The sequence below is a fragment of the Salvelinus namaycush genome, chromosome 12 (assembly GCF_016432855.1).
Source record: "Salvelinus namaycush isolate Seneca chromosome 12, SaNama_1.0, whole genome shotgun sequence".
NCBI lineage: Eukaryota > Metazoa > Chordata > Actinopteri > Salmoniformes > Salmonidae > Salvelinus > Salvelinus namaycush.
The window spans coordinates 11217073-11222954 of record NC_052318.1 but is presented as its reverse complement, the minus strand read 5'-3'; positions in this window follow the sequence as shown (position 1 = coordinate 11222954).

The following is a 5882-nucleotide window of genomic DNA, read 5'->3' as shown; positions in this document are numbered from 1 at the left end:
GGCTCACACACACAACGCCATCACGATCACACACGAGAGAGAGAGTGTGGAAGAAGTGGATGATGAGAGGAGCGTGAGGACCTGGGAATGAAGCGAGTAAAGGGAGAAATAGTGTTAATATTGTAGCGACACAAACCAAAGCCTAACTGGCTACCCAGACTATTTGCATTGCCCCCCCTTTTATGCTGCTGCTACTCTGTTTATTATCTATGCATAGTCACCTTAATACCTCTACCTACATGTACATATTACCTCAATTACCTCGACTAACCGGTAGCCCCGCAGATTGGCTCTGTACCGGTACCCCCTGTATATAGCCTCGCTATTGTTATTTTACTGCTGCTCTTTAATTATTTGTTACTGTTATTTTTAAATTTTATTACTTAACACATTTTTCTGAAAACTGAATTTTTGGTTAAGGGCTTGTAAGTAAGAATTTCACTGTAAGGTCTACACCGGTTGTATTCAGCGCATGTGACAAATAAAATTTGATTTTATTTGATCTTGTCAAGGGGTTTCAGATTTCACAAGGTCCCGGGTTCAAGCCCCGCCTTCATCACAAAAGGTAGAGATGGTGGAGAAGGACAATGAGTAAAAAGAAGTCAAGTCTAACCTTAAACCTGGCTCCCAAACATTTAACAACTGCTGTAGGCCTAGATTATGAATCAATCAAACCATACTAGGTAGTGATGACAGGCTAGGTGAAGGACAAGCCCCATTCTGACACACATCGTCATTTTCACAATGCTTCAGTTTGGTATGGTTACAGTCTCTGAATTTGGGGATTTCCCTCTGAGGGATCCACAACGCACTAACTTCTACCTTGATTGTGGGCTAGTGGGCTACTATGTGTTAGTTGACCACCATCTATTATGTTTACTGTTAAATGACAAAGAAAGATTAGCCATGGATTACTGGAAAAGCATTGTATAACAATTTATCCAAAAACAAATCATTTTGACTGTCAAATGTTTTCTTTCACAATATCAAAATAGAAACATCTCCTTGCTTTAAAGTCAAAACATATTTTTGGAAAGTTCATATGCTGAGCTAGCCATTAAAAAAAGTATGGTCCACAGATCTAATTGAATCTGAAAAACCCTTTAACTAGAACATAATATGGAAAAATAGGACTTTGGCATTCCCTAATCCAAACCATAAATGTATACATAAATGTGTTCACAGACTGTATTTAACACCAAGGAAACGTTTTATGATGAAATTGGTCCCAACTCCCAACTATTCACTGTGTCCCCTAAATCAGGTAGGCACATTCCTTCATATGATGTGGGAGTGCCCTGCAGTTAAAAATGCTCCTGGGGCAAAGTTACAACATTAATTTTGAAGTGCATGAATTTAAATATTCAATGCTTTGCACCTATTGTTTTATTTGACAATGATAGCACCTTGAATCACTAAATCAATCAGAGAAAATAATTGCTGGCAGGCATCAATGCAGCGATTTTTGGGGGGGGATCTAAATGGCACCTCACTCTTTCCCATTTAACCAGGGGATACAGTTACTACTAGAAGTTATAACAATAAAATGATCAACAGCGAGAATGAATGTGCTAGTCAAGGAACAATTGAGACTCTGGGGATGGGACTGATAAGCAACCTCGTTTGGTGGGTGGAATGGGAAGGAGTGAGAGGCATGCTTTCTTCGGGTCGGGTAAGTGGGGCATGGTTTCTTCGGGTCGGGTAAGTGGGGCATGCTTTCTTCGGGTCGGGTAAGTGGGGCATGGTTTCTTCGGGTCGGGTAAGTGGGGCATGGTTTCTTCGGGTCGGGTAAGTGGGGCATGGTTTCTTCGGGTCGGGTAAGTGGGGCATGGTTTCTTCGGGTCGGGTAAGTGGGGCATGGTTTCTTCGGGTCGGGTAAGTGGGGCATGGTTTCCGGGTGGGGAGGGAGGATGCGGGCGGGTGGATGGATGGGGAATGGATTGGGGTTATTTTGTATGCATTTCTTTGATTGTTTTTGTACCTGTAATCCCCCTCTGTAAAATGACTAAATTCAATTAAAGAAATTTCACAAAAAATAAACTATTGTTGGTATTAATTTTTCATTTTTTTCTTAATATACAGTTGAAGTTGGAAGTTTACATACACTTAGGTCGGAGTCACTAAAACTCGTTTTTCAACCACTCCACAAATTTCTTGTTAACAAACTATAGTTTTGGCAAGTCGGTTAGGACATCTACTTTGTGCATGACACAAGTCATTTTTCCAACAATTGTTTACAGACAGATTATTTCACTTATAATTTACTGTATCACAATTCCAGTGGGTCAGAAGTTTACATACACTAAGTTGACTGTGCCTTTAAACAGCTTGGAAAATTCCAGAAAACGAGGTCATGGCTTTAGAAGCTTCTGATAGGCTAATTTACATCATTTGAGTCAATTGGAGGTGTACCTGTGGATGTATTTCAAGGCCTACCTTCAAACTCAGTGCCTCTTTGTTTAACATCATGGGAAAATCAAAAGCAATCAGCCAAGACCTCAGAAAAAAATTTGTAGAACTCCACAAGTCTGGTTCATCCTTGGGAGCAATTTCCAAACGCCTGAAGGTACCACATTCATCTGTACAAACAATAGTACGCAAGTATGAACACCATGTGACCACAAAGCCGTCATATCGCTCAGGAATGAACGTACTTTGGTGCGAAAAGTGCAAATCAATCCCAGAACAACAGCAAAGGACCTTGTGAAGATGCTGGAGGAAACAGGTACAAAAGTATCTATATCCACAGGAAAACGAGTCCACAGAAAACCTGAAAGGCCGCTCTGCAAGGAAGAGGCCACTGCTCCAAACCTGCCATAAAAAAAGCCAGTAGTCTGGTTTGCAACTGCACATGGGAACAAAGATCGTACTTTTGGAGAAATGTCCTCTGGTCTGATGAAACAAAAATAGAACTGTTTGGCCATAATGACCATCGTTATGTTTGGAGGAAAAAGGGGGAGGCTTGCAAGCCGAAGAACACCATCCCAACCGTGAAGCACGGGGGTGGCAGCATCCTGTTGTGGGGGTGCTTTGCTGCAGGAGGGACTGGTGCACTTTACAAAATAGATGGCATCATGAGGCAGGAAAATTATGTGGATATATTGAAGCAACATCTCAAGACATCAGTCAGGAAGTTAAATAGGTCTTCCAAATCGACAATGACCCCAAGCATACTTCCAAAGTTGTGGCAAAATGGCTTAAGGACAACAAAGTCAAGGTATTGGAGTGGCCATCACAAAGCCCTGACCTCAATCCTATAGAAAATTTGTGGGCAGAACTGAAAAAGCGTGTGCGAGCGAGGATGCCTACAAACCTGACTCCTTACACCAGCTCTGTCAAGAGGAATGGGCCAAAATTCACCCAACTTATTGTGGGAAGCTTGTGGAAGGCTACCCAAAACGTTTGACCCATGTTAAACAACTTAAAGGCAATGCTAGCAAATACTAATTGAGTGTATGTAAACTTCTGACCCACTGGGAAAGTGATGAAAGAAATAAAAGCTGAAATAAATAATTCTCTCCTATTATTCTGACATTTCACATTCTTAAAATAAAGTGGTGATCCTAACTGACCTAAAACAGGTAATTTTACAAGGATTAAATGTCAGGAATTGTGAAAAACTGAGTTAAAATGTATTTGGCTAAGGTGTATGTAAACTTCTGACTTCAACTGTATACCTTAATCTGTTGTTGGTGCCTAAACTACATAACGCGATCGTTATCTGACAACCAATGACATTATGCACACATGCCATGCACTATGCTGAAAATGACAAATGTGTCTACGTTATTGGAAAAAATATTTGCATATGAATTGTAGCCCATAGGCTGCAGAAGTTAACGCCTTGATGTAACTTGTATAGCCTATGTAGGCCTATAGTAGCTGCCCTATGGCGCGGAAATTTCCTCGGGTAACAACAGTGTTTACCTGATACAATAGGCTAGCCTACGTGGACGGCTGTTCAAGTTCCAGCTAAAAGCACCTATGATACAGAGTCGTCGTGCAGGAAATCGTAAATCCCCTAACATATTGACGAATTGGACACATTGTCTGTTTAGGGAACTAGTCAGAGATACGTCTATCCTGTAAGACTGAAGTTATTCAAATGCTAAGAATGTCTATATGTAATATTCAATGCTCATAATTGACACACATGCAAGTTATTCCCTATCTAAATCCTTTATCCGATACTTTACTCCTTTAAATAACCTACCTCAGAAAAGAGTTCCGTTTGATTTCCTGAATTTCCGAAATCCTTGATGTGATGGTTACTCCAGGGTAAGCCGCAGTGCGTTTAGTTCCTCTTCTCGGTAATGCACGCCAGCCAGGTAAAGGATACCGTGCTATTTCTAATTGACATCGACTGCCACCTGTTGCAAATGGAGATATGCTTTCGTGTACAGTAGCGCTATTTCTTTCATCCGGACAATTCCCCCTCTACTGCACTGTCCTTTGATGTTGAATAACGACAGATACAATGATGGATACAATGTTACAATTTCCCGACTCTGTAGGCTACTCTTATCACATTACAGTGTGTGGAGTAGAATATAGACTTTTCGTTACGGACAATATTGTAATCAGAGTTTCAATATTAGCTGACTATATTTCGTATGAAAAAACGTGTGTTATGCAGGGTGGAAAGCCCTAGGACAAATATGTGCTGTTCATTTGAATGTGTATTGTGGAGGCGGGGTTTAGGGAATTAAATTGTAATCAAGTTCTTCAGTCTTACGTAACGTAAATCTTACAGCTGCAAATTTACAGCTTTACCAAAGATTTTGTATAACTACCCCAAGAGAGACCGCAGCCTGTCGTTTCCAACGGGAGCAAATTAATCACAGTGGGCAGAACAAGCAAGGAGGTGGGCAGAGCCAAGAACGAGCTAGCGAGATCGTATTGGCGCGTTCGGGCATTCCCGTCAGGGAACACCTACTTTGAAGTGCGCGTGTACAATAACGCAATTCACCCTTGCACTCCTTCTAAACAATGCAATTTTTAAAAACTTTGGCAAAGGGTAAAGTTTACAAAACGGAGTCAACTCTGTCCGTAACACATTGTAGTTTTGGGAAGAGAACGTGTATTGAGATTAAATGTTCTATCGATGAGAAAATTATCAGAATGTCTGCCAAAATCAATCTCAATTTTCTCCCACTGCCGGCCACTAGGCTTTACCATATCTGGTAGTCGGTGGAAACGCAAACCGGATGCTTCAGATTTACACATCAGGTGAAACATCTGGCCCATCTGTAGATTTACTGTGTGACATAATCAACTTTCAAAATAAAGGGCCCTAAGAAGTATTTCAAACTGTGCAACAAAATGGGAAAAAGGTGGCCACAGACCATTCTAAAAGCATCTCTCTGTGTGTCCCTTTTTTCTCACACACTCAATTTGGTCACTATGAATTCTGAACAATAGTCTAATTTACAAAATAAACTAAACCATGATATTGTGGGGATTTCTGCTAACTGCGACAGTGTAACCCCCCTTGCGGGCCTCCAACCCGGGTCTTCAACAGGCCGACCTGCTAACCACTGCTCAAACAATGGTCTAACCCTTTTGGGGGGATTGTAACAGGCCTAAGGCAAGGTTTGTTACACTATCCCCTCCTTTCGGGAGAGCGTGTCCCTATGCTTCTCCATACCAAGTACATCACACTTTACTATACAAAGTCCCTCACATGTGCACGCCTCTCCGATGGTCCCCAAAGCAGCATTCCACCGCTGCCACCAATGTAGCAATTTTTGCTAACAGCAACAGTGTAACCCCCATTGCGGGTCTCGAACTCAATAATTATTTCTATAGGCTTGCTGCTTTGAATTTCAATTTTATTGACAAGACACCTCTTGAACAAAAAGTCCTGCATATTCTCAGTAATA